General features: G+C 46.5%; 24 non-coding genes across 24 annotated transcripts; all 24 read right to left on the reverse strand.

Moving 5' to 3' along the window:
• Positions 1 to 608: 608 nt before the first annotated feature.
• trnar-acg (transfer RNA arginine (anticodon ACG)) lies at positions 609 to 681 on the reverse strand. The gene has a single exon. It is a non-coding gene; the product is annotated as a tRNA-Arg (tRNA).
• A 1,071-nt stretch (positions 682 to 1,752) lies between these two features.
• On the reverse strand, positions 1,753 to 1,825 carry trnar-acg (transfer RNA arginine (anticodon ACG)). The gene has a single exon. It is a non-coding gene; the product is annotated as a tRNA-Arg (tRNA).
• Positions 1,826 to 2,164: 339 nt separating this feature from the next.
• Positions 2,165 to 2,252, reverse strand: trnay-gua (transfer RNA tyrosine (anticodon GUA)). Its single transcript is given in 2 exon segments — positions 2,165 to 2,200; positions 2,216 to 2,252. It is a non-coding gene; the product is annotated as a tRNA-Tyr (tRNA).
• Positions 2,253 to 4,284: 2,032 nt separating this feature from the next.
• On the reverse strand, positions 4,285 to 4,356 carry trnae-uuc (transfer RNA glutamic acid (anticodon UUC)). Its single transcript has one exon. It is a non-coding gene; the product is annotated as a tRNA-Glu (tRNA).
• Positions 4,357 to 5,580: 1,224 nt separating this feature from the next.
• trnar-acg (transfer RNA arginine (anticodon ACG)) lies at positions 5,581 to 5,653 on the reverse strand. Its single transcript has one exon. It is a non-coding gene; the product is annotated as a tRNA-Arg (tRNA).
• A 1,943-nt stretch (positions 5,654 to 7,596) lies between these two features.
• On the reverse strand, positions 7,597 to 7,669 carry trnar-acg (transfer RNA arginine (anticodon ACG)). The gene has a single exon. It is a non-coding gene; the product is annotated as a tRNA-Arg (tRNA).
• A 347-nt stretch (positions 7,670 to 8,016) lies between these two features.
• trnay-gua (transfer RNA tyrosine (anticodon GUA)) lies at positions 8,017 to 8,104 on the reverse strand. The gene is given in 2 exon segments: positions 8,017 to 8,052; positions 8,068 to 8,104. It is a non-coding gene; the product is annotated as a tRNA-Tyr (tRNA).
• Positions 8,105 to 8,228: 124 nt separating this feature from the next.
• On the reverse strand, positions 8,229 to 8,300 carry trnae-uuc (transfer RNA glutamic acid (anticodon UUC)). The gene has a single exon. It is a non-coding gene; the product is annotated as a tRNA-Glu (tRNA).
• A 1,020-nt stretch (positions 8,301 to 9,320) lies between these two features.
• trnar-acg (transfer RNA arginine (anticodon ACG)) lies at positions 9,321 to 9,393 on the reverse strand. Its single transcript has one exon. It is a non-coding gene; the product is annotated as a tRNA-Arg (tRNA).
• Positions 9,394 to 10,841: 1,448 nt separating this feature from the next.
• Positions 10,842 to 10,929, reverse strand: trnay-gua (transfer RNA tyrosine (anticodon GUA)). The gene is given in 2 exon segments: positions 10,842 to 10,877; positions 10,893 to 10,929. It is a non-coding gene; the product is annotated as a tRNA-Tyr (tRNA).
• Positions 10,930 to 12,349: 1,420 nt separating this feature from the next.
• trnar-acg (transfer RNA arginine (anticodon ACG)) lies at positions 12,350 to 12,422 on the reverse strand. Its single transcript has one exon. It is a non-coding gene; the product is annotated as a tRNA-Arg (tRNA).
• A 356-nt stretch (positions 12,423 to 12,778) lies between these two features.
• trnay-gua (transfer RNA tyrosine (anticodon GUA)) lies at positions 12,779 to 12,866 on the reverse strand. Its single transcript is given in 2 exon segments — positions 12,779 to 12,814; positions 12,830 to 12,866. It is a non-coding gene; the product is annotated as a tRNA-Tyr (tRNA).
• A 1,902-nt stretch (positions 12,867 to 14,768) lies between these two features.
• trnay-gua (transfer RNA tyrosine (anticodon GUA)) lies at positions 14,769 to 14,856 on the reverse strand. Its single transcript is given in 2 exon segments — positions 14,769 to 14,804; positions 14,820 to 14,856. It is a non-coding gene; the product is annotated as a tRNA-Tyr (tRNA).
• Positions 14,857 to 16,276: 1,420 nt separating this feature from the next.
• On the reverse strand, positions 16,277 to 16,349 carry trnar-acg (transfer RNA arginine (anticodon ACG)). Its single transcript has one exon. It is a non-coding gene; the product is annotated as a tRNA-Arg (tRNA).
• Positions 16,350 to 17,357: 1,008 nt separating this feature from the next.
• trnar-acg (transfer RNA arginine (anticodon ACG)) lies at positions 17,358 to 17,430 on the reverse strand. The gene has a single exon. It is a non-coding gene; the product is annotated as a tRNA-Arg (tRNA).
• Positions 17,431 to 17,785: 355 nt separating this feature from the next.
• trnay-gua (transfer RNA tyrosine (anticodon GUA)) lies at positions 17,786 to 17,873 on the reverse strand. Its single transcript is given in 2 exon segments — positions 17,786 to 17,821; positions 17,837 to 17,873. It is a non-coding gene; the product is annotated as a tRNA-Tyr (tRNA).
• Positions 17,874 to 17,997: 124 nt separating this feature from the next.
• Positions 17,998 to 18,069, reverse strand: trnae-uuc (transfer RNA glutamic acid (anticodon UUC)). Its single transcript has one exon. It is a non-coding gene; the product is annotated as a tRNA-Glu (tRNA).
• Positions 18,070 to 19,286: 1,217 nt separating this feature from the next.
• On the reverse strand, positions 19,287 to 19,359 carry trnar-acg (transfer RNA arginine (anticodon ACG)). The gene has a single exon. It is a non-coding gene; the product is annotated as a tRNA-Arg (tRNA).
• A 551-nt stretch (positions 19,360 to 19,910) lies between these two features.
• trnae-uuc (transfer RNA glutamic acid (anticodon UUC)) lies at positions 19,911 to 19,982 on the reverse strand. Its single transcript has one exon. It is a non-coding gene; the product is annotated as a tRNA-Glu (tRNA).
• Positions 19,983 to 21,002: 1,020 nt separating this feature from the next.
• trnar-acg (transfer RNA arginine (anticodon ACG)) lies at positions 21,003 to 21,075 on the reverse strand. Its single transcript has one exon. It is a non-coding gene; the product is annotated as a tRNA-Arg (tRNA).
• Positions 21,076 to 22,154: 1,079 nt separating this feature from the next.
• trnar-acg (transfer RNA arginine (anticodon ACG)) lies at positions 22,155 to 22,227 on the reverse strand. The gene has a single exon. It is a non-coding gene; the product is annotated as a tRNA-Arg (tRNA).
• A 371-nt stretch (positions 22,228 to 22,598) lies between these two features.
• On the reverse strand, positions 22,599 to 22,686 carry trnay-gua (transfer RNA tyrosine (anticodon GUA)). Its single transcript is given in 2 exon segments — positions 22,599 to 22,634; positions 22,650 to 22,686. It is a non-coding gene; the product is annotated as a tRNA-Tyr (tRNA).
• Positions 22,687 to 24,550: 1,864 nt separating this feature from the next.
• trnay-gua (transfer RNA tyrosine (anticodon GUA)) lies at positions 24,551 to 24,638 on the reverse strand. Its single transcript is given in 2 exon segments — positions 24,551 to 24,586; positions 24,602 to 24,638. It is a non-coding gene; the product is annotated as a tRNA-Tyr (tRNA).
• A 203-nt stretch (positions 24,639 to 24,841) lies between these two features.
• Positions 24,842 to 24,913, reverse strand: trnae-uuc (transfer RNA glutamic acid (anticodon UUC)). The gene has a single exon. It is a non-coding gene; the product is annotated as a tRNA-Glu (tRNA).
• Between the last annotated feature and the right edge of the window lie 1,250 nt (positions 24,914 to 26,163).

Genomic DNA, 26,163 nt, shown 5'->3' on the forward strand with positions numbered 1-26,163 from the left:
ACTGGCCAGCTTTAACTGGCCACAAGCTTGTGGGCCACTTTCCATAAATGTGGCCAGTGTGGGCGCAGGGTTTTGTAGTGGCCTGTTGCTTTTGGTGTGTGACTGTAACAATGTGATAATAATTTGGCAATTCAAGAATCATCCGAAGGGACGGTTTCTGTCAAGGTACAAAACTGACATGTTGTGAGGTTAATAATGAAAGTGAGACCAATTTTTAATCCGCAAAATTGCTGATTATTCGCTCGTTCAGTTTAATGCAGATTACAAATTATTCTCAATGTCCAGGTGGCAATTAGTGATAAGGCTTCAAAATGGCAAGCCTGTGACATCAAAACCACATGGCATTGCACCCTTCAAAGTAGTAAAGCGGTTACAGAGTAGCGATGAAATTGTTCTTTCTAGAATCAACTGGCCCACCAGCCTGCATTTTGTGAGACGAATGGCAATACCAAAGCATGTCCGTGTCTCCCCTAGACATCGGAATGGGTGTGCAGAATGTGCCTTTTTTTGAAAAAAATAGAAGAATGCCTAGAGAGTTGCCTTTTCTTTTGGACTTTGGAGAAAAAAAACACAACAACAAAATAAGCCGGAGAAAAACAAGCACAGAGCGAGCCAGCCAGGAGTCGAACCTAGAATCTTCTGATCCGTAGTCAGACGCGTTATCCATTGCGCCACTGGCCCACCATTAGTAAAGACCCCCGATTGTTACAGACTTGTTGGTTTTCGATGTGACGGTGGCAAGCATTGATGTCTGCTCATTCTCACCTTGTTATCAGGAGAACAGACTACCAGCCCTCCAGCCCACCAGCCCTCCAGCCCACCAGCCCTCCAGCCCAAAAGCCCACCAGCCCTCCAGCCCACCAGCCCACCAGCCCACCAGCCCACCAGCCCACCAGCCCACCAGCCCTCCAGCCCTCCAGCCCTCCTGCCCACCAGCCCACGAGCCCTCCAGCCCATATGGGAACTGGCCAGCTTTAACTGGCCACAAGCTTGTGGGCCACTTTCCATAAATGTGGCCAGTGTGGGCGCAGGGTTTTGTAGTGGCCTGTTGCTTTTGGTGTGTGACTGTAACAATGTGATAATAATTTGGCAATACAAGAATCATCCGAAGGGACGGTTTACTGAAATATATAGTGTTGCATGCATTCAAGGGACATGTTTGTTGACTCACACATGGTTCAGTTTTTTGGCCAGAATCCTGTGATTGCTGAATTTATACCTCGAACTGGTAATTAAGGTCTTGTCCAGGTGAAAATACTTGTGTCATGCATCTGAAAACACACATGGCAACCGTTATCTAGAGGAAAAACTGCCTATCGTCGGTCTGTCAAGGTACAAAACTGACATGTTGTGAGGTTAATAATGAAAGTGAGACCAATTTTTAATATGCTGATTATTCGCTCGTTCAGTTTAATGCAGATTACAAATTATTCTCAATGTCCAGGTGGCAATTAGTGATAAGGCTTCAAAATGGCAAGCCTGTGACATCAAAACCACATGGCATTGCACCCTTCAAAGTAGTAAAGCGGTTACAGAGTAGCGATGAAATTGTTCATTCTAGAATCAACTGGCCCACCAGCCTGCATTTTGTGAGACTGCATGTCCGTGTCTCCCCTAGACATCGGAATGGGTGTGCAGAATGTGCCTTTTTTTGGAAAAAATAGAAGAATGCCTAGAGAGTTGCCTTTTCTTTTGGACTTTGGAGAAAAAAAACACAACAACAAAATAAGCCGGAGAAAAACAAGCACAGAGCGAGCCAGCCAGGAGTCGAACCTAGAATCTTCTGATCCGTAGTCAGACGCGTTATCCATTGCGCCACTGGCCCACCAAAAGTAAAGACCCCCGATTGTTACAGACTTGTTGGTTTTCGATGTGACGGTGGCAAGCATTGATGTCTGCTCATTCTCACCTTGTTATCAGGAGAACAGACTACCAGCCCTCCAGCCCACCAGCCCAGCAGCCCACGAGCCCTCCAGCCCACCATCCCTCCCTGGTGGTCTAGTGGTTAGAATTCGGCGTTCTCACCGCCGTGGCCCGGGTTCGATTCCCGGTCAGGGAAAGCTCTTTTGCCTTCCAATTGTGGACTGCAAATTCAAGCTCTGCTGACAGCTGTGAGAAAGCCAGCTCCAAGCCAAAACATTGGTGGGAACATGAAAAAAACACCTCCTTCGAGCCGGAGTTGAACCAGCGACCTAAGGATGGCCAACACTCCAACCTACAGTCCTCCGCTCTACCAGCTGAGCTATCGAAGGGGCTAAGGGCTGGTCAGAACCTCGACATATCAGGGTTCTGTAGCTCTACTGCTGGCCAAAAAGTCACTTCTGGTGCAGGAAGATTTGCTGGATTTTTGAGGAGGGAAGCAAAAAGGAGCATGCATTTCCATACCGGGAGTTGAACCCGGGCCGCCTGGGTGAAAACCAGGAATCCTAACCGCTAGACCATATGGGATCTGGACACTTTAAACTGGCCATGGGCTTCTGGCGCACTTTCCATACATGTGGTCAGCGTGGGCGCAGGACCTTGTAGTGGCCTGTTGCTTTAGTTCTGTGACTGTAACAATGTGATAATAATTTGGCAAAACAAGAATTATCCAAAAGGACGGTTTTCTGAATTATATAGTGTTGTATGCATTCAGGGAATCTGTTTTTTCACTCAACCCGGGGGTTCAGTGTATTTGGGCAGATTCCTGTGATTGCAGAATTGATTCCTCAAACTGGTAATTAAGCTCTTGTCCAAGTGAAAATACTTGTGTCATCCATTTGAAAACACACACGGCAACCTTTATCTAGAGGAAAAACTGGAGTCAACCCCTGGCTGCGTACGAGAAAACCAGGAATCCTAACTGCTAGACCATATGGGAACTGGCCACAAGCTTGTGGGCCACTTTCCATAAATGTGGCCAGTGTGGGCGCAGGGTTTTGTAGTGGCCTGTTGCTTTTGGTGTGTGACTGTAACAATGTGATAATAATTTGGCAATACAAGAATCATCCGAAGGGACGGTTTACTGAAATATATAGTGTTGCATGCATTCAAGGGACATGTTTGTTGACTCACACATGGTTCAGTTTTTTGGCCAGAATCCTGTGATTGCTGAATTTATACCTCGAACTGGTAATTAAGGTCTTGTCCAGGTGAAAATACTTGTGTCATGCATCTGAAAACACACATGGCAACCGTTATCTAGAGGAAAAACTGCCTATCGTCGGTCTGTCAAGGTACAAAACTGACATGTTGTGAGGTTAATAATGAAAGTGAGACCAATTTTTAATATGCTGATTATTCGCTCGTTCAGTTTAATGCAGATTACAAATTATTCTCAATGTCCAGGTGGCAATTAGTGATAAGGCTTCAAAATGGCAAGCCTGTGACATCAAAACCACATGGCATTGCACCCTTCAAAGTAGTAAAGCGGTTACAGAGTAGCGATGAAATTGTTCATTCTAGAATCAACTGGCCCACCAGCCTGCATTTTGTGAGACTGCATGTCCGTGTCTCCCCTAGACATCGGAATGGGTGTGCAGAATGTGCCTTTTTTTGGAAAAAATAGAAGAATGCCTAGAGAGTTGCCTTTTCTTTTGGACTTTGGAGAAAAAAAACACAACAACAAAATAAGCTGGAGAAAAACAAGCACAGAGCGAGCCAGCCAGGAGTCGAACCTAGAATCTTCTGATCCGTAGTCAGACGCATTATCCATTGCGCCACTGGCCCACCAAAAGTAAAGACCCCCGATTGTTACAGACTTGTTGGTTTTCGATGTGACGGTGGCAAGCATTGATGTCTGCTCATTCTCACCTTGTTATCAGGAGAACAGACTACCAGCCCTCCAGCCCTCCAGCCCACCAGCCCAGCAGCCCACGAGCCCTCCAGCCCACGAGCCCTCCAGCCCACCATCCCTCCCTGGTGGTCTAGTGGTTAGAATTCGGCGTTCTCACCGCCGCGGCCCGGGTTCGATTCCCGGTCAGGGAAAGCTCTTTTGCCTTCCAATTGTGGACTGCGAATTCAAGCTCTGCTGACAGCTGTGAGAAAGCCAGCTCCAAGCCAAAACATTGGTGGGAACATGAAAAAAAACACCTCCTTCGAGCCGGAGTTGAACCAGCGACCTAAGAATGGCCAACACTCCAACCTACAGTCCTCCGCTCTACCAGCTGAGCTATCGAAGGGGCTAAGGGCTAGTCAGAACCTCGACATATCAGGGTTCTGTAGCTCTACTGCTGGCCAAAAAGTCACTTCTGGTGTAGGAAGATTTGCTGGATTTTTGAGGAGGGAAGCAAAAAGGAGCATGCATTCCCATACCGGGAGTTGAACCCGGGCCGCCTGGGTGAAAACCAGGAATCCTAACCGCTAGACCATATGGGATCTGGACACTTTAAACTGGCCATGGGCTTCTGGCGCACTTTCCATACATGTGGTCAGCGTGGGCGCAGGACCTTGTAGTGGCCTGTTGCTTTAGTTCTGTGACTGTAACAATGTGATAATAATTTGGCAAAACAAGAATTATCCAAAAGGACGGTTTTCTGAATTATATAGTGTTGTATGCATTCAGGGAATCTGTTTTTTCACTCAACCCGGGGGTTCAGTGTATTTGGGCAGATTCCTGTGATTGCAGAATTGATTCCTCAAACTGGTAATTAAGCTCTTGTCCAAGTGAAAATACTCGTGTCATCCATTTGAAAACACACACGGCAACCTTTATCTAGAGGAAAAACTGGAGTCAACCCCTGGCTGCGTACGAGAAAACCAGGAATCCTAACTGCTAGACCATATGGGAACTGGCCAGCTTTAACTGGCCACAAGCTTGTGGGCCACTTTCCATAAATGTGGCCAGTGTGGGCGCAGGGTTTTGTAGTGGCCTGTTGCTTTTGGTGTGTGACTGTAACAATGTGATAATAATTTGGCAATACAAGAATCATCCGAAGGGACGGTTTACTGAAATATATAGTGTTGCATGCATTCAAGGGACATGTTTGTTGACTCACACATGGTTCAGTTTTTTGGCCAGAATCCTGTGATTGCTGAATTTATACCTCGAACTGGTAATTAAGGTCTTGTCCAGGTGAAAATACTTGTGTCATGCATCTGAAAACACACATGGCAACCGTTATCTAGAGGAAAAACTGCCTATCGTCGGTCTGTCAAGGTACAAAACTGACATGTTGTGAGGTTAATAATGAAAGTGAGACCAATTTTTAATCCGCAAAATTGCTGATTATTCGCTCGTTCAGTTTAATGCAGATTACAAATTATTCTCAATGTCCAGGTGGCAATTAGTGATAAGGCTTCAAAATGGCAAGCCTGTGACATCAAAACCACATGGCATTGCACCCTTCAAAGTAGTAAAGCGGTTACAGAGTAGCGATGAAATTGTTCTTTCTAGAATCAACTGGCCCACCAGCCTGCATTTTGTGAGACGAATGGCAATACCAAAGCATGTCCGTGTCTCCCCTAGACATCGGAATGGGTGTGCAGAATGTGCCTTTTTTTGGAAAAAATAGAAGAATGCCTAGAGAGTTGCCTTTTCTTTTGGACTTTGGAGAAAAAAAACACAACAACAAAATAAGCCGGAGAAAAACAAGCACAGGGCGAGCCAGCCAGGAGTCGAACCTAGAATCTTCTGATCCGTAGTCAGACGCGTTATCCATTGCGCCACTGGCCCACCATTAGTAAAGACCCCCGATTGTTACAGACTTGTTGGTTTTCGATGTGACGGTGGCAAGCATTGATGTCTGCTCATTCTCACCTTGTTATCAGGAGAACAGACTACCAGCCCTCCAGCCCACCAGCCCACCAGCCCTCCAGCCCTCCTGCCCACCAGCCCACGAGCCCTCCAGCCCACCGTCCATCCCTGGTGGTCTAGTGGTTAGGATTCGGCGCTCTCACCGCCGCGGCCCGGTTTCGATTCCCGGTCAGGGAAAGCTCTTTTGCCTTCCAATTGTGGACTGCGAATTCAAGCTCTGCTGACAGCTGTGAGAAAGCCAGCTCCAAGCCAAAACATTGGTGGGAACATGAAAAAAAACACCTCCTTCGAGCCGGAGTTGAACCAGCGACCTAAGAATGGCCAACACTCCAACCTACAGTCCTCCGCTCTACCAGCTGAGCTATCGAAGGGGCTAAGGGCTAGTCAGAACCTCGACATATCAGGGTTCTGTAGCTCTACTGCTGGCCAAAAAGTCACTTCTGGTGCAGGAAGATTTGCTGGATCAGAACCTCGACATATCAGGGTTCTGTAGCTCTACTGCTGGCCAAAAAGTCACTTCTGGTGCAGGAAGATTTGCTGGATTTTTGAGGAGGGAAGCAAAAAGGAGCATGCATTCCCATACCGGGAGTTGAACCCGGGCCGCCTGGGAGAAAACCAGGAATCCTAACCGCTAGACCATATGGGATTTGGACACTTTAAACTGGCCATGGGCTTCTGGCGCACTTTCCATACATGTGGTCAGTGTGGGCGAAGGACCTTGTAGTGGCCTGTTGCTTTAGTTCTGTGACTGTAACAATGTGATAGTAATTTGGCAAAACAAGAATTATGCAAAAGGACGGTTTTCTGAATTATATAGTGTTGTATGCATTCAGGGAATCTGTTTTTTCACTCAACCCGGGGGTTCAGTGTATTTGGGCAGATTCCTGTGATTGCAGAATTGATTCCTCAAACTGGTAATTAAGCTCTTGTCCAAGTGAAAATACTTGTGTCATCCATTTGAAAACACACACGGCAACCTTTATCTAGAGGAAAAACTGGAGTCAACCCCTGGCTGCGTACAAGAAAACCAGGAATCCTAACTGCTAGACCATATGGGAACTGGCCAGCTTTAACTGGCCACAAGCTTGTGGGCCACTTTCCATAAATGTGGCCAGTGTGGGCGCAGGGTTTTGTAGTGGCCTGTTGCTTTTGGTGTGTGACTGTAACAATGTGATAATAATTTGGCAATACAAGAATCATCCGAAGGGACGGTTTACTGAAATATATAGTGTTGCATGCATTCAAGGGACATGTTTGTTGACTCACACAAGGTTCAGTTTTTTGGCCAGAATCCTGTGATTGCTGAATTTATACCTCGAACTGGTAATTAAGGTCTTGTCCAGGTGAAAATACTTGTGTCATGCATCTGAAAACACACATGGCAACCGTTATCTAGAGGAAAAACTGCCTATCGTCGGTCTGTCAAGGTACAAAACTGACATGTTGTGAGGTTAATAATGAAAGTGAGACCAATTTTTAATATGCTGATTATTCGCTCGTTCAGTTTAATGCAGATTACAAATTATTCTCAATGTCCAGGTGGCAATTAGTGATAAGGCTTCAAAATGGCAAGCCTGTGACATCAAAACCACATGGCATTGCACCCTTCAAAGTAGTAAAGCGGTTACAGAGTAGCGATGAAATTGTTCATTCTAGAATCAACTGGCCCACCAGCCTGCATTTTGTGAGACGAATGGCAATACCAAAGCATGTCCGTGTCTCCCCTAGACATCGGAATGGGTGTGCAGAATGTGCCTTTTTTTGGAAAAAATAGAAGAATGCCTAGAGAGTTGCCTTTTCTTTTGGACTTTGGAGAAAAAAAACACAACAACAAAATAAGCCGGAGAAAAACAAGCACAGAGCGAGCCAGCCAGGAGTCGAACCTAGAATCTTCTGATCCGTAGTCAGACGCGTTATCCATTGCGCCACTGGCCCACCAAAAGTAAAGACCCCCGATTGTTACAGACTTGTTGGTTTTCGATGTGACGGTGGCAAGCATTGATGTCTGCTCATTCTCACCTTGTTATCAGGAGAACAGACTACCAGCCCTCCAGCCCTCCAGCCCACCAGCCCAGCAGCCCACGAGCCCTCCAGCCCACCATCCCTCCCTGGTGGTCTAGTGGTTAGGATTCGGCGCTCTCACCGCCGCGGCCCGGGTTCGATTCCCGGTCAGGGAAAGCTCTTTTGCCTTCCAATTGTGGACTGCGAATTCAAGCTCTGCTGACAGATGTGAGAAAGCCAGCTCCAAGCCAAAACATTGGTGGGAACATGAAAAAAACACCTCCTTCGAGCCGGAGTTGAACCAGCGACCTAAGGATGGCCAACACTCCAACCTACAGTCCTCCGCTCTACCAGCTGAGCTATCGAAGGGGCTAAGGGCTAGTCAGAACCTCGACATATCAGGGTTCTGTAGCTCTACTGCTGGCCAAAAAGTCACTTCTGGTGCAGGAAGATTTGCTGGATTTTTGAGGAGGGAAGCAAAAAGGAGCATGCATTCCCATACCGGGAGTTGAACCCGGGCCGCCTGGGTGAAAACCAGGAATCCTAACCGCTAGACCATATGGGATCTGGACACTTTAAACTGGCCATGGGCTTCTGGCGCACTTTCCATACATGTGGTCAGCGTGGGCGCAGGACCTTGTAGTGGCCTGTTGCTTTAGTTCTGTGACTGTAACAATGTGATAATAATTTGGCAAAACAAGAATTATCCAAAAGGACGGTTTTCTGAATTATATAGTGTTGTATGCATTCAGGGAATCTGTTTTTTCACTCAACCCGGGGGTTCAGTGTATTTGGGCAGATTCCTGTGATTGCAGAATTGATTCCTCAAACTGGTAATTAAGCTCTTGTCCAAGTGAAAATACTCGTGTCATCCATTTGAAAACACACACGGCAACCTTTATCTAGAGGAAAAACTGGAGTCAACCCCTGGCTGCGTACGAGAAAACCAGGAATCCTAACTGCTAGACCATATGGGAACTGGCCAGCTTTAACTGGCCACAAGCTTGTGGGCCACTTTCCATAAATGTGGCCAGTGTGGGCGCAGGGTTTTGTAGTGGCCTGTTGCTTTTGGTGTGTGACTGTAACAATGTGATAATAATTTGGCAATACAAGAATCATCCGAAGGGACGGTTTCTGTCAAGGTACAAAACTGACATGTTGTGAGGTTAATAATGAAAGTGAGACCAATTTTTAATCCGCAAAATTGCTGATTATTCGCTCGTTCAGTTTAATGCAGATTACAAATTATTCTCAATGTCCAGGTGGCAATTAGTGATAAGGCTTCAAAATGGCAAGCCTGTGACATCAAAACCACATGGCATTGCACCCTTCAAAGTAGTAAAGCGGTTACAGAGTAGCGATGAAATTGTTCTTTCTAGAATCAACTGGCCCACCAGCCTGCATTTTGTGAGACGAATGGCAATACCAAAGCATGTCCGTGTCTCCCCTAGACATCGGAATGGGTGTGCAGAATGTGCCTTTTTTTGAAAAAAATAGAAGAATGCCTAGAGAGTTGCCTTTTCTTTTGGACTTTGGAGAAAAAAAACACAACAACAAAATAAGCCGGAGAAAAACAAGCACAGAGCGAGCCAGCCAGGAGTCGAACCTAGAATCTTCTGATCCGTAGTCAGACGCGTTATCCATTGCGCCACTGGCCCACCATTAGTAAAGACCCCCGATTGTTACAGACTTGTTGGTTTTCGATGTGACGGTGGCAAGCATTGATGTCTGCTCATTCTCACCTTGTTATCAGGAGAACAGACTACCAGCCCTCCAGCCCACCAGCCCTCCAGCCCACCAGCCCTCCAGCCCACCAGCCCACCAGCCCACCAGCCCACCAGCCCACCAGCCCACCAGCCCACCAGCCCTCCAGCCCTCCTGCCCACCAGCCCACGAGCCCTCCAGCCCATATGGGAACTGGCCAGCTTTAACTGGCCACAAGCTTGTGGGCCACTTTCCATAAATGTGGCCAGTGTGGGCGCAGGGTTTTGTAGTGGCCTGTTGCTTTTGGTGTGTGACTGTAACAATGTGATAATAATTTGGCAATACAAGAATCATCCGAAGGGACGGTTTACTGAAATATATAGTGTTGCATGCATTCAAGGGACATGTTTGTTGACTCACACATGGTTCAGTTTTTTGGCCAGAATCCTGTGATTGCTGAATTTATACCTCGAACTGGTAATTAAGGTCTTGTCCAGGTGAAAATACTTGTGTCATGCATCTGAAAACACACATGGCAACCGTTATCTAGAGGAAAAACTGCCTATCGTCGGTCTGTCAAGGTACAAAACTGACATGTTGTGAGGTTAATAATGAAAGTGAGACCAATTTTTAATATGCTGATTATTCGCTCGTTCAGTTTAATGCAGATTACAAATTATTCTCAATGTCCAGGTGGCAATTAGTGATAAGGCTTCAAAATGGCAAGCCTGTGACATCAAAACCACATGGCATTGCACCCTTCAAAGTAGTAAAGCGGTTACAGAGTAGCGATGAAATTGTTCATTCTAGAATCAACTGGCCCACCAGCCTGCATTTTGTGAGACTGCATGTCCGTGTCTCCCCTAGACATCGGAATGGGTTTGCAGAATGTGCCTTTTTTTTGGAAAAAATAGAAGAATGCCTAGAGAGTTGCCTTTTCTTTTGGACTTTGGAGAAAAAAAACACAACAACAAAATAAGCCGGAGAAAAACAAGCACAGAGCGAGCCAGCCAGGAGTCGAACCTAGAATCTTCTGATCCGTAGTCAGTCAGACTTTTGGCCCACCAAAAGTAAAGACCCCCGATTGTTACAGACTTGTTGGTTTTCGATGTGACGGTGGCAAGCATTGATGTCTGCTCATTCTCACCTTGTTATCAGGAGAACAGACTACCAGCCCTCCAGCCCACCAGCCCAGCAGCCCACGAGCCCTCCAGCCCACCATCCCTCCCTGGTGGTCTAGTGGTTAGAATTCGGCGTTCTCACCGCCGTGGCCCGGGTTCGATTCCCGGTCAGGGAAAGCTCTTTTGCCTTCCAATTGTGGACTGCAAATTCAAGCTCTGCTGACAGCTGTGAGAAAGCCAGCTCCAAGCCAAAACATTGGTGGGAACATGAAAAAAACACCTCCTTCGAGCCGGAGTTGAACCAGCGACCTAAGGATGGCCAACACTCCAACCTACAGTCCTCCGCTCTACCAGCTGAGCTATCGAAGGGGCTAAGGGCTAGTCAGAACCTCAACATATCAGGGTTCTGTAGCTCTACTGCTGGCCAAAAAGTCACTTCTGGTGCAGGAAGATTTGCTGGATTTTTGAGGAGGGAAGCAAAAAGGAGCATGCATTTCCATACCGGGAGTTGAACCCGGGCCGCCTGGGTGAAAACCAGGAATCCTAACCGCTAGACCATATGGGATCTGGACACTTTAAACTGGCCATGGGCTTCTGGCGCACTTTCCATACATGTGGTCAGCGTGGGCGCAGGACCTTGTAGTGGCCTGTTGCTTTAGTTCTGTGACTGTAACAATGTGATAATAATTTGGCAAAACAAGAATTATCCAAAAGGACGGTTTTCTGAATTATATAGTGTTGTATGCATTCAGGGAATCTGTTTTTTCACTCAACCCGGGGGTTCAGTGTATTTGGGCAGATTCCTGTGATTGCAGAATTGATTCCTCAAACTGGTAATTAAGCTCTTGTCCAAGTGAAAATACTTGTGTCATCCATTTGAAAACACACACGGCAACCTTTATCTAGAGGAAAAACTGGAGTCAACCCCTGGCTGCGTACGAGAAAACCAGGAATCCTAACTGCTAGACCATATGGGAACTGGCCAGCTTTAACTGGCCACAAGCTTGTGGGCCACTTTCCATAAATGTGGCCAGTGTGGGCGCAGGGTTTTGTAGTGGCCTGTTGCTTTTGGTGTGTGACTGTAACAATGTGATAATAATTTGGCAATACAAGAATCATCCGAAGGGACGGTTTACTGAAATATATAGTGTTGCATGCATTCAAGGGACATGTTTGTTGACTCACACATGGTTCAGTTTTTTGGCCAGAATCCTGTGATTGCTGAATTTATACCTCGAACTGGTAATTAAGGTCTTGTCCAGGTGAAAATACTTGTGTCATGCATCTGAAAACACACATGGCAACCGTTATCTAGAGGAAAAACTGCCTATCGTCGGTCTGTCAAGGTACAAAACTGACATGTTGTGAGGTTAATAATGAAAGTGAGACCAATTTTTAATCCGCAAAATTGCTGATTATTCGCTCGTTCAGTTTAATGCAGATTACAAATTATTCTCAATGTCCAGGTGGCAATTAGTGATAAGGCTTCAAAATGGCAAGCCTGTGACATCAAAACCACATGGCATTGCACCCTTCAAAGTAGTAAAGCGGTTACAGAGTAGCGATGAAATTGTTCTTTCTAGAATCAACTGGCCCACCAGCCTGCATTTTGTGAGACGAATGGCAATACCAAAGCATGTCCGTGTCTCCCCTAGACATCGGAATGGGTGTGCAGAATGTGCCTTTTTTTGGAAAAAATAGAAGAATGCCTAGAGAGTTGCCTTTTCTTTTGGACTTTGGAGAAAAAAAACACAACAACAAAATAAGCCGGAGAAAAACAAGCACAGAGCGAGCCAGCCAGGAGTCGAACCTAGAATCTTCTGATCCGTAGTCAGACGCGTTATCCATTGCGCCACTGGCCCACCATTAGTAAAGACACCCGATTGTTACAGACTTGTTGGTTTTCGATGTGACGGTGGCAAGCATTGATGTCTGCTCATTCTCACCTTGTTATCAGGAGAACAGACTACCAGCCCACCAGCCCACCAGCCCACGAGCCCTCCAGCCCTCCTGCCCACCAGCCCACGAGCCCACCATCCATCCCTGGTGGTCTAGTGGTTAGGATTCGGCGCTCTCACCGCCGCGGCCCGGGTTCGATTCCCGGTCAGGGAAAGCTCTTTTGCCTTCCAATTGTGGACTGCGAATTCAAGATCTGCTGACAGCTGTGAGAAAGCCAGCTCCAAGCCAAAACATTGGTGGGAACATGAAAAAAAACACCTCCTTCGAGCCGGAGTTGAACCAGCGACCTAAGGATGGCCAACACTCCAACCTACAGTCCTCCGCTCTACCAGCTGAGCTATCGAAGGGGCTAAGGGCTAGTCAGAACCTCGACATATCAGGGTTCTGTAGCTCTACTGCTGGCCAAAAAGTCACTTCTGGTGCAGGAAGATTTGCTGGATCAGAACCTCGACATATCAGGGTTCTGTAGCTCTACTGCTGGCCAAAAAGTCACTTCTGGTGCAGGAAGATTTTCTAGATTTTTGAGGAGGGAAGCAAAAAGGAGCATGCATTCCCATACCGGGAGTTGAACCCGGGCCGCCTGGGTGAAAACCAGGAATCCTAACCGCTAGACCGTATGGGATTTGGACACTTTAAACTGGCCATGGGCTTCTGGCGCACTTTCCATACATGTGGTCAGCGTGGGCGCAGGACCTTGTAGTGGCCTGTTGCTTTAGTTCTGTGACTGTAACAATGTGATAATAATTTGGCAAAACAAGAATTATGCAAAATGACGGTTTTCTGAATTATATAGTGTTGTATGCATTCAGGGAATCTGTTTTTTCAATCAACCCGGGGGTTCAGTGTATTTGGGCAGATTCCTGTGATTGCAGAATTGATTCCTCAAACTGGTAATTAAGCTCTTGTCCAAGTGAAAATACTCGTGTCATCCATTTGAAAACACACACGGCAACCTTTATCTAGAGGAAAAACTGGAGTCAACCCCTGGCTGCGTACAAGAAAACCAGGAATCCTAACTGCTAGACCATATGGGAACTGGCCAGCTTTAACTGGCCACAAGCTTGTGGGCCACTTTCCATAAATGTGGCCAGTGTGGGCGCAAGGTTTTGTAGTGGCCTGTTGCTTTTGGTGTGTGACTGTAACAATGTGATAATAATTTGGCAATACAAGAATCATCCGAAGGGACGGTTTACTGAAATATATAGTGTTGCATGCATTCAAGGGACATGTTTGTTGACTCACACATGGTTCAGTCTTTTGGCCAGAATCCTGTGATTGCTGAATTTATACCTCGAACTGGTAATTAAGGTCTTGTCCAGGTGAAAATACTTGTGTCATGCATCTGAAAACACACATGGCAACCGTTATCTAGAGGAAAAACTGCCTATCGTCGGTCTGTCAAGGTACAAAACTGACATGTTGTGAGGTTAATAATGAAAGTGAGACCAATTTTTAATATGCTGATTATTCGCTCGTTCAGTTTAATGCAGATTACAAATTATTCTCAATGTCCAGGTGGCAATTAGTGATAAGTCTTCAAAATGGCAAGCCTGTGACATCAAAACCACATGGCATTGCACCCTTCAAAGTAGTAAAGCGGTTACAGAGTAGCAATGAAATTGTTCATTCTAGAATCAACTGGCCCACCAGCCTGCATTTTGTGAGACGAATGGCAATACCAAAGCATGTCCGTGTCTCCCCTAGACATCGGAATGGGTGTGCAGAATGTGCCTTTTTTTGGAAAAAATAGAAGAATGCCTAGAGAGTTGCCTTTTCTTTTGGACTTTGGAGAAAAAAACACAACAACAAAATAAGCCGGAGAAAAACAAGCACAGAGCGAGCCAGCCAGGAGTCGAACCTAGAATCTTCTGATCCGTAGTCAGATGCGTTATCCATTGCGCCACTGGCCCACCAAAAGTAAAGACCCCCGATTGTTACAGACTTGTTGGTTTTCGATGTGACGGTGGCAAGCATTGATGTCTGCTCATTCTCACCTTGTTATCAGGAGAACAGACTACCAGCCCTCCAGCCCTCCAGCCCACCAGCCCAGCAGCCGATGAGCCCTCCAGCCCTCCCTGGTGGTCTAGTGGTTAGGATTCGGCGCTCTCACCGCCGCGGCCCGGGTTCGATTCCCGGTCAGGGAAAGCTCTTTTGCCTTCCAATTGTGGACTGCGAATTCAAGCTCTGCTGACAGCTGTGAGAAAGCCAGCTCCAAGCCAAAACATTGGTGGGAACATGAAAAAAACACCTCCTTCGAGCCGGAGTTGAACCAGCGACCTAAGGATGGCCAACACTCCAACCTACAGTCCTCCGCTCTACCAGCTGAGCTATCGAAGGGGATAAGGGCTAGTCAGAACCTCGACATATCAGGGTTCTGTAGCTCTACTGCTGGCCAAAAAGTCACTTCTGGTGCAGGAAGATTTGCTAGATTTTTGAGGAGGGAAGCAAAAAGGAGCATGCATTCCCATACCGGGAGTTGAACCCGGGCCGCCTGGGTGAAAACCAGGAATCCTAACCGCTAGACCGTATGGGATTTGGACACTTTAAACTGGCCATGGGCTTCTGGCGCACTTTCCATACATGTGGTCAGCGTGGGCGCAGGACCTTGTAGTGGCCTGTTGCTTTAGTTCTGTGACTGTAACAATGTGATAATAATTTGGCAAAACAAGAATTATCCAAAAGGACGGTTTTCTGAATTATATAGTGTTGTATGCATTCAGGGAATCTGTTTTTTCACTCAACCCGGGGGTTCAGTGTATTTGGGCAGATTCCTGTGATTGCAGAATTGATTCCTCAAACTGGTAATTAAGCTCTTGTCCAAGTGAAAATACTCGTGTCATCCATTTGAAAACACACACGGCAACCTTTATCTAGAGGAAAAACTGGAGTCAACCCCTGGCTGCGTACGAGAAAACCAGGAATCCTAACTGCTAGACCATATGGGAACTGGCCAGCTTTAACTGGCCACAAGCTTGTGGGCCACTTTCCATAAATGTGGCCAGTGTGGGCGCAGGGTTTTGTAGTGGCCTGTTGCTTTTGGTGTGTGACTGTAACAATGTGATAATAATTTGGCAATACAAGAATCATCCGAAGGGACGGTTTACTGAAATATATAGTGTTGCATGCATTCAAGGGACATGTTTGTTGACTCACACATGGTTCAGTTTTTTGGCCAGAATCCTGTGATTGCTGAATTTATACCTCGAACTGGTAATTAAGGTCTTGTCCAGGTGAAAATACTTGTGTCATGCATCTGAAAACACACATGGCAACCGTTATCTAGAGGAAAAACTGCCTATCGTCGGTCTGTCAAGGTACAAAACTGACATGTTGTGAGGTTAATAATGAAAGTGAGACCAATTTTTAATCCGCAAAATTGCTGATTATTCGCTCGTTCAGTTTAATGCAGATTACAAATTATTCTCAATGTCCAGGTGGCAATTAGTGATAAGGCTTCAAAATGGCAAGCCTGTGACATCAAAACCACATGGCATTGCACCCTTCAAAGTAGTAAAGCGGTTACAGAGTAGCGATGAAATTGTTCTTTCTAGAATCAACTGGCCCACCAGCCTGCATTTTGTGAGACGAATGGCAATACCAAAGCATGTCCGTGTCTCCCCTAGACATCGGAATGGGTGTGCAGAATGTGCCTTTTTTTGAAAAAAATAGAAGAATGCCTAGAGAGTTGCCTTTTCTTTTGGACTTTGGAGAAAAAAAACACAACAACAAAATAAGCCGGAGAAAAACAAGCACAGAGCGAGCCAGCCAGGAGTCGAACCTAGAATCTTCTGATCCGTAGTCAGACGCGTTATCCATTGCGCCACTGGCCCACCATTAGTAAAGACCCCCGATTGTTACAGACTTGTTGGTTTTCGATGTGACGGTGGCAAGCATTGATGTCTGCTCATTCTCACCTTGTTATCAGGAGAACAGACTACCAGCCCTCCAGCCCACCAGCCCACCAGCCCACCAGCCCACCAGCCCACCAGCCCACCAGCCCTCCAGCCCTCCTGCCCACCAGCCCACGAGCCCTCCAGCCCATATGGGAACTGGCCAGCTTTAACTGGCCACAAGCTTGTGGGCCACTTTCCATAAATGTGGCCAGTGTGGGCGCAGGGTTTTGTAGTGGCCTGTTGCTTTTGGTGTGTGACTGTAACAATGTGATAATAATTTGGCAATACAAGAATCATCCGAAGGGACGGTTTACTGAAATATATAGTGTTGCATGCATTCAAGGGACATGTTTGTTGACTCACACATGGTTCAGTTTTTTGGCCAGAATCCTGTGATTGCTGAATTTATACCTCGAACTGGTAATTAAGGTCTTGTCCAGGTGAAAATACTTGTGTCATGCATCTGAAAACACACATGGCAACCGTTATCTAGAGGAAAAACTGCCTATCGTCGGTCTGTCAAGGTACAAAACTGACATGTTGTGAGGTTAATAATGAAAGTGAGACCAATTTTTAATATGCTGATTATTCGCTCGTTCAGTTTAATGCAGATTACAAATTATTCTCAATGTCCAGGTGGCAATTAGTGATAAGGCTTCAAAATGGCAAGCCTGTGACATCAAAACCACATGGCATTGCACCCTTCAAAGTAGTAAAGCGGTTACAGAGTAGCGATGAAATTGTTCATTCTAGAATCAACTGGCCCACCAGCCTGCATTTTGTGAGACTGCATGTCCGTGTCTCCCCTAGACATCGGAATGGGTGTGCAGAATGTGCCTTTTTTTGGAAAAAATAGAAGAATGCCTAGAGAGTTGCCTTTTCTTTTGGACTTTGGAGAAAAAAAAACACAACAACAAAATAAGCCGGAGAAAAACAAGCACAGAGCGAGCCAGCCAGGAGTCGAACCTAGAATCTTCTGATCCGTAGTCAGACGCGTTATCCATTGCGCCACTGGCCCACCAAAAGTAAAGACCCCCGATTGTTACAGACTTGTTGGTTTTCGATGTGACGGTGGCAAGCATTGATGTCTGCTCATTCTCACCTTGTTATAAGGAGAACAGACTACCAGCCCTCCAGCCCTCCAGCCCTCCAGCCCACCAGCCCAGCAGCCCACGAGCCCTCCAGCCCACCATCCCTCCCTGGTGGTCTAGTGGTTAGGATTCGGCGCTCTCACCGCCGCGGCCCGGGTTCGATTCCCGGTCAGGGAAAGCTCTTTTGCCTTCCAATTGTGGACTGCGAATTCAAGCTCTGCTGACAGATGTGAGAAAGCCAGCTCCAAGCCAAAACATTGGTGGGAACATGAAAAAAACACCTCCTTCGAGCCGGAGTTGAACCAGCGACCTAAGGATGGCCAACACTCCAACCTACAGTCCTCCGCTCTACCAGCTGAGCTATCGAAGGGGCTAAGGGCTAGTCAGAACCTCGACATATCAGGGTTCTGTAGCTCTACTGCTGGCCAAAAAGTCACTTCTGGTGCAGGAAGATTTGCTGGATTTTTGAGGAGGGAAGCAAAAAGGAGCATGCATTCCCATACCGGGAGTTGAACCCGGGCCGCCTGGGTGAAAACCAGGAATCCTAACCGCTAGACCATATGGGATCTGGACACTTTAAACTGGCCATGGGCTTCTGGCGCACTTTCCATACATGTGGTCAGCGTGGGCGCAGGACCTTGTAGTGGCCTGTTGCTTTAGTTCTGTGACTGTAACAATGTGATAATAATTTGGCAAAACAAGAATTATCCAAAAGGACGGTTTTCTGAATTATATAGTGTTGTATGCATTCAGGGAATCTGTTTTTTCACTCAACCCGGGGGTTCAGTGTATTTGGGCAGATTCCTGTGATTGCAGAATTGATTCCTCAAACTGGTAATTAAGCTCTTGTCCAAGTGAAAATACTCGTGTCATCCATTTGAAAACACACACGGCAACCTTTATCTAGAGGAAAAACTGGAGTCAACCCCTGGCTGCGTACGAGAAAACCAGGAATCCTAACTGCTAGACCATATGGGAACTGGCCAGCTTTAACTGGCCACAAGCTTGTGGGCCACTTTCCATAAATGTGGCCAGTGTGGGCGCAGGGTTTTGTAGTGGCCTGTTGCTTTTGGTGTGTGACTGTAACAATGTGATAATAATTTGGCAATACAAGAATCATCCGAAGGGACGGTTTACTGAAATATATAGTGTTGCATGCATTCAAGGGACATGTTTGTTGACTCACACAAGGTTCAGTTTTTTGGCCAGAATCCTGTGATTGCTGAATTTATACCTCGAACTGGTAATTAAGGTCTTGTCCAGGTGAAAATACTTGTGTCATGCATCTGAAAACACACATGGCAACCGTTATCTAGAGGAAAAACTGCCTATCGTCGGTCTGTCAAGGTACAAAACTGACATGTTGTGAGGTTAATAATGAAAGTGAGACCAATTTTTAATATGCTGATTATTCGCTTGTTCAGTTTAATGCAGATTACAAATTATTCTCAATGTCCAGGTGGCAATTAGTGATAAGGCTTCAAAATGGCAAGCCTGTGACATCAAAACCACATGGCATTGCACCCTTCAAAGTAGTAAAGCGGTTACAGAGTAGCGATGAAATTGTTCATTCTAGAATCAACTGGCCCACCAGCCTGCATTTTGTGAGACGAATGGCAATACCAAAGCATGTCCGTGTCTCCCCTAGACATCGGAATGGGTGTGCAGAATGTGCCTTTTTTTGGAAAAAATAGAAGAATGCCTAGAGAGTTGCCTTTTCTTTTGGACTTTGAAGAAAAAAAAACACAACAACAAAATAAGCCGGAGAAAAACAAGCACAGAGCGAGCCAGCCAGGAGTCGAACCTAGAATCTTCTGATCCGTAGTCAGACGCGTTATCCATTGCGCCACTGGCCCACCAAAAGTAAAGACCCCCGATTGTTACAGACTTGTTGGTTTTCGATGTGACGGTGGCAAGCATTGATGTCTGCTCATTCTCACCTTGTTATCAGGAGAACAGACTACCAGCCCTCCAGCCCACCAGCCCAGCAGCCCACGAGCCCTCCAGCCCACCATCCCTCCCTGGTGGTCTAGTGGTTAGGATTCGGCGCTCTCACCGCCGCGGCCCGGGTTCGATTCCCGGTCAGGGAAAGCTCTTTTGCCTTCCAATTGTGGACTGCGAATTCAAGCTCTGCTGACAGATGTGAGAAAGCCAGCTCCAAGCCAAAACATTGGTGGGAACATGAAAAAAACACCTCCTTCGAGCCGGAGTTGAACCAGCGACCTAAGGATGGCCAACACTCCAACCTACAGTCCTCCGCTCTACCAGCTGAGCTATCAAAGGGGCTAAGGGCTAGTCAGAACCTCGACATATCAGGGTTCTGTAGCTCTACTGCTGGCCAAAAAGTCACTTCTGGTGCAGGAAGATTTGCTGGATTTTTGAGGAGGGAAGCAAAAAGGAGCATGCATTCCCATACCGGGAGTTGAACCCGGGCCGCCTGGGTGAAAACCAGGAATCCTAACCGCTAGACCATATGGGATCTGGACACTTTAAACTGGCCATGGGCTTCTGGCGCACTTTCCATACATGTGGTCAGCGTGGGCGCAGGACCTTGTAGTGGCCTGTTGCTTTAGTTCTGTGACTGTAACAATGTGATAATAATTTGGCAAAACAAGAATTATCCAAAAGGACGGTTTTCTGAATTATATAGTGTTGTATGCATTCAGGGAATCTGTTTTTTCACTCAACCCGGGGGTTCAGTGTATTTGGGCAGATTCCTGTGATTGCAGAATTGATTCCTCAAACTGGTAATTAAGCTCTTGTCCAAGTGAAAATACTCGTGTCATCCATTTGAAAACACACACGGCAACCTTTATCTAGAGGAAAAACTGGAGTCAACCCCTGGCTGCGTACGAGAAAACCAGGAATCCTAACTGCTAGACCATATGGGAACTGGCCAGCTTTAACTGGCCACAAGCTTGTGGGCCACTTTCCATAAATGTGGCCAGTGTGGGCGCAGGGTTTTGTAGTGGCCTGTTGCTTTTGGTGTGTGACTGTAACAATGTGATAATAATTTGGCAATACAAGAATCATCCGAAGGGACGGTTTCTGTCAAGGTACAAAACTGACATGTTGTGAGGTTAATAATGAAAGTGAGACCAATTTTTAATCCGCAAAATTGCTGATTATTCGCTCGTTCAGTTTAATGCAGATTACAAATTATTCTCAATGTCCAGGTGGCAATTAGTGATAAGGCTTCAAAATGGCAAGCCTGTGACATCAAAACCACATGGCATTGCACCCTTCAAAGTAGTAAAGCGGTTACAGAGTAGCGATGAAATTGTTCTTTCTAGAATCAACTGGCCCACCAGCCTGCATTTTGTGAGACGAATGGCAATACCAAAGCATGTCCGTGTCTCCCCTAGACATCGGAATGGGTGTGCAGAATGTGCCTTTTTTTGAAAAAAATAGAAGAATGCCTAGAGAGTTGCCTTTTCTTTTGGACTTTGGAGAAAAAAAACACAACAACAAAATAAGCCGGAGAAAAACAAGCACAGAGCGAGCCAGCCAGGAGTCGAACCTAGAATCTTCTGATCCGTAGTCAGACGCGTTATCCATTGCGCCACTGGCCCACCATTAGTAAAGACCCCCGATTGTTACAGACTTGTTGGTTTTCGATGTGACGGTGGCAAGCATTGATGTCTGCTCATTCTCACCTTGTTATCAGGAGAACAGACTACCAGCCCTCCAGCCCACCAGCCCTCCAGCCCACCAGCCCTCCAGCCCACCAGCCCTCCAGCCCTCCAGCCCACCAGCCCTCCAGCCCACCAGCCCACCAGCCCACCAGCCCACCAGCCCACCAGCCCACCAGCCCTCCAGCCCTCCTGCCCACCAGCCCACGAGCCCTCCAGCCCATATGGGAACTGGCCAGCTTTAACTGGCCACAAGCTTGTGGGCCACTTTCCATAAATGTGGCCAGTGTGGGCGCAGGGTTTTGTAGTGGCCTGTTGCTTTTGGTGTGTGACTGTAACAATGTGATAATAATTTGGCAATACAAGAATCATCCGAAGGGACGGTTTACTGAAATATATAGTGTTGCATGCATTCAAGGGACATGTTTGTTGACTCACACATGGTTCAGTTTTTTGGCCAGAATCCTGTGATTGCTGAATTTATACCTCGAACTGGTAATTAAGGTCTTGTCCAGGTGAAAATACTTGTGTCATGCATCTGAAAACACACATGGCAACCGTTATCTAGAGGAAAAACTGCCTATCGTCGGTCTGTCAAGGTACAAAACTGACATGTTGTGAGGTTAATAATGAAAGTGAGACCAATTTTTAATATGCTGATTATTCGCTCGTTCAGTTTAATGCAGATTACAAATTATTCTCAATGTCCAGGTGGCAATTAGTGATAAGGCTTCAAAATGGCAAGCCTGTGACATCAAAACCACATGGCATTGCACCCTTCAAAGTAGTAAAGCGGTTACAGAGTAGCGATGAAATTGTTCATTCTAGAATCAACTGGCCCACCAGCCTGCATTTTGTGAGACTGCATGTCCGTGTCTCCCCTAGACATCGGAATGGGTGTGCAGAATGTGCCTTTTTTTGGAAAAAATAGAAGAATGCCTAGAGAGTTGCCTTTTCTTTTGGACTTTGGAGAAAAAAAACACAACAACAAAATAAGCCGGAGAAAAACAAGCACAGAGCGAGCCAGCCAGGAGTCGAACCTAGAATCTTCTGATCCGTAGTCAGACGCGTTATCCATTGCGCCACTGGCCCACCAAAAGTAAAGACCCCCGATTGTTACAGACTTGTTGGTTTTCGATGTGACGGTGGCAAGCATTGATGTCTGCTCATTCTCACCTTGTTATCAGGAGAACAGACTACCAGCCCTCCAGCCCTCCAGCCCTCCAGCCCACCAGCCCAGCAGCCCACGAGCCCTCCAGCCCACGAGCCCTACAGCCCACCATCCCTCCCTGGTGGTCTAGTGGTTAGAATTCGGCGTTCTCACCGCCGCGGCCCGGGTTCGATTCCCGGTCAGGGAAAGCTCTTTTGCCTTCCAATTGTGGACTGCGAATTCAAGCTCTGCTGACAGCTGTGAGAAAGCCAGCTCCAAGCCAAAACATTGGTGGGAACATGAAAAAAACACCTCCTTCGAGCCGGAGTTGAACCAGCGACCTAAGGATGGCCAACACTCCAACCTACAGTCCTCCGCTCTACCAGCTGAGCTATCGAAGGGGCTAAGGGCTAGTCAGAACCTCGACATATCAGGGTTCTGTAGCTCTACTGCTGGCCAAAAAGTCACTTCTGGTGCAGGAAGATTTGCTGGATTTTTGAGGAGGGAAGCAAAAAGGACGGGCATTTCCATACCGGGAGTTGAACCCGGGCCGCCTGGGTGAAAACCAGGAATCCTAACCGCTAGACCATATGGGATCTGGACACTTTAAACTGGCCATGGGCTTCTGGCGCACTTTCCATACATGTGGTCAGCGTGGGCGCAGGACCTTGTAGTGGCCTGTTGCTTTAGTTCTGTGACTGTAACAATGTGATAATAATTTGGCAAAACAAGAATTGTCCAAAAGGACGGTTTTCTGAATTATATAGTGTTGTATGCATTCAGGGAATCAGTTTTTTCACTCAACCCGGGGGTTCAGTGTATTTGGGCAGATTCCTGTGATTGCAGAATTGATTCCTCAAACTGGTAATTAAGCTCTTGTCCAAGTGAAAATACTTGTGTCATCCATTTGAAAACACACACGGCAACCTTTATCTAGAGGAAAAACTGGAGTCAACCCCTGGCTGCGTACGAGAAAACCAGGAATCCTAACTGCTAGACCATATGGGAACTGGCCAGCTTTAACTGGCCACAAGCTTGTGGGCCACTTTCCATAAATGTGGCCAGTGTGGGCGCAGGGTTTTGTAGTGGCCTGTTGCTTTTGGTGTGTGACTGTAACAATGTGATAATAATTTGGCAATACAAGAATCATCCGAAGGGACGGTTTACTGAAATATATAGTGTTGCATGCATTCAAGGGACATGTTTGTTGACTCACACATGGTTCAGTTTTTTGGCCAGAATCCTGTGATTGCTGAATTTATACCTCGAACTGGTAATTAAGGTCTTGTCCAGGTGAAAATACTTGTGTCATGCATCTGAAAACACACATGGCAACCGTTATCTAGAGGAAAAACTGCCTATCGTCGGTCTGTCAAGGTACAAAACTGACATGTTGTGAGGTTAATAATGAAAGTGAGACCAATTTTTAATCCGCAAAATTGCTGATTATTCGCTCGTTCAGTTTAATGCAGATTACAAATTATTCTCAATGTCCAGGTGGCAATTAGTGATAAGGCTTCAAAATGGCAAGCCTGTGACATCAAAACCACATGGCATTGCACCCTTCAAAGTAGTAAAGCGGTTACAGAGTAGCGATGAAATTGTTCTTTCTAGAATCAACTGGCCCACCAGCCTGCATTTTGTGAGACGAATGGCAATACCAAAGCATGTCCGTGTCTCCCCTAGACATCGGAATGGGTGTGCAGAATGTGCCTTTTTTTGGAAAAAATAGAAGAATGCCTAGAGAGTTGCCTTTTCTTTTGGACTTTGGAGAAAAAAAACACAACAACAAAATAAGCCGGAGAAAAACAAGCACAGAGCGAGCCAGCCAGGAGTCGAACCTAGAATCTTCTGATCCGTAGTCAGACGAGTTATCCATTGCGCCACTGGCCCACCATTAGTAAAGACACCCGATTGTTACAGACTTGTTGGTTTTCGATGTGACGGTGGCAAGCATTGATGTCTGCTCATTCTCACCTTGTTATCAGGAGAACAGACTACCAGCCCTCCAGCCCACCAGCCCACCAGCCCACCAGCCCACGAGCCCTCCAGCCCTCCTGCCCACCAGCCCACGAGCCCACCATCCATCCCTGGTGGTCTAGTGGTTAGGATTCGGCGCTCTCACCGCCGCGGCCCGGGTTCGATTCCCGGTCAGGGAAAGCTCTTTTTCCTTCCAATTGTGGACTGCGAATTCAAGCTCTGCTGACAGCTGTGAGAAAGCCAGCTCCAAGCCAAAACATTGGTGGGAACATGAAAAAAAACACCTCCTTCGAGCCGGAGTTGAACCAGCGACCTAAGGATGGCCAACACTCCAACCTACAGTCCTCCGCTCTACCAGCTGAGCTATCGAAGGGGCTGAGGGCTAGTCAGAACCTCGACATATCAGGGTTCTGTAGCTCTACTGCTGGCCAAAAAGTCACTTCTGGTGCAGGAAGATTTGCTGGATCAGAACCTCGACATATCAGGGTTCTGTAGCTCTACTGCTGGCCAAAAAGTCACTTCTGGTGCAGGAAGATTTGATGGATTTTTGAGGAGGGAAGCAAAAAGGAGCATGCATTCCCATACCGGGAGTTGAACCCGGGCCGCCTGGGTGAAAACCAGGAATCCTAACCGCTAGACCATATGGGATTTGGACACTTTAAACTGGCCATGGGCTTCTGGCGCACTTTCCATACATGTGGTCAGCGTGGGCGCAGGACCTTGTAGTGGCCTGTTGCTTTAGTTCTGTGACTGTAACAATGTGATAATAATTTGGCAAAACAAGAATTATGCAAAATGACGGTTTTCTGAATTATATAGTGTTGTATGCATTCAGGGAATCTGTTTTTTCAATCAACCCGGGGGTTCAGTGTATTTGGGCAGATTCCTGTGATTGCAGAATTGATTCCTCAAACTGGTAATTAAGCTCTTGTCCAAGTGAAAATACTCGTGTCATCCATTTGAAAACACACACGGCAACCTTTATCTAGAGGAAAAACTGGAGTCAACCCCTGGCTGCGTACAAGAAAACCAGGAATCCTAACTGCTAGACCATATGGGAACTGGCCAGCTTTAACTGGCCACAAGCTTGTGGGCCACTTTCCATAAATGTGGCCAGTGTGGGCGCAAGGTTTTGTAGTGGCCTGTTGCTTTTGGTGTGTGACTGTAACAATGTGATAATAATTTGGCAATACAAGAATCATCCGAAGGGACGGTTTACTGAAATATATAGTGTTGCATGCATTCAAGGGACATGTTTGTTGACTCACACATGGTTCAGTCTTTTGGCCAGAATCCTGTGATTGCTGAATTTATACCTCGAACTGGTAATTAAGGTCTTGTCCAGGTGAAAATACTTGTGTCATGCATCTGAAAACACACATGGCAACCATTATCTAGAGGAAAAACTGCCTATCGTCGGTCTGTCAAGGTACAAAACTGACATGTTGTGAGGTTAATAATGAAAGTGAGACCAATTTTTAATATGCTGATTATTCGCTCGTTCAGTTTAATGCAGATTACAAATTATTCTCAATGTCCAGGTGGCAATTAGTGATAAGTCTTCAAAATGGCAAGCCTGTGACATCAAAACCACATGGCATTGCACCCTTCAAAGTAGTAAAGCGGTTACAGAGTAGCAATGAAATTGTTCATTCTAGAATCAACTGGCCCACCAGCCTGCATTTTGTGAGACGAATGGCAATACCAAAGCATGTCCGTGTCTCCCCTAGACATCGGAATGGGTGTGCAGAATGTGCCTTTTTTTGGAAAAAATAGAAGAATGCCTAGAGAGTTGCCTTTTCTTTTGGACTTTGGAGAAAAAAACACAACAACAAAATAAGCCGGAGAAAAACAAGCACAGAGCGAGCCAGCCAGGAGTCGAACCTAGAATCTTCTGA

Source organism: Carassius gibelio, chromosome A11 (assembly GCF_023724105.1).
Source record: "Carassius gibelio isolate Cgi1373 ecotype wild population from Czech Republic chromosome A11, carGib1.2-hapl.c, whole genome shotgun sequence".
In the NCBI taxonomy this organism is placed as follows: Eukaryota; Metazoa; Chordata; class Actinopteri; order Cypriniformes; family Cyprinidae; genus Carassius; species Carassius gibelio.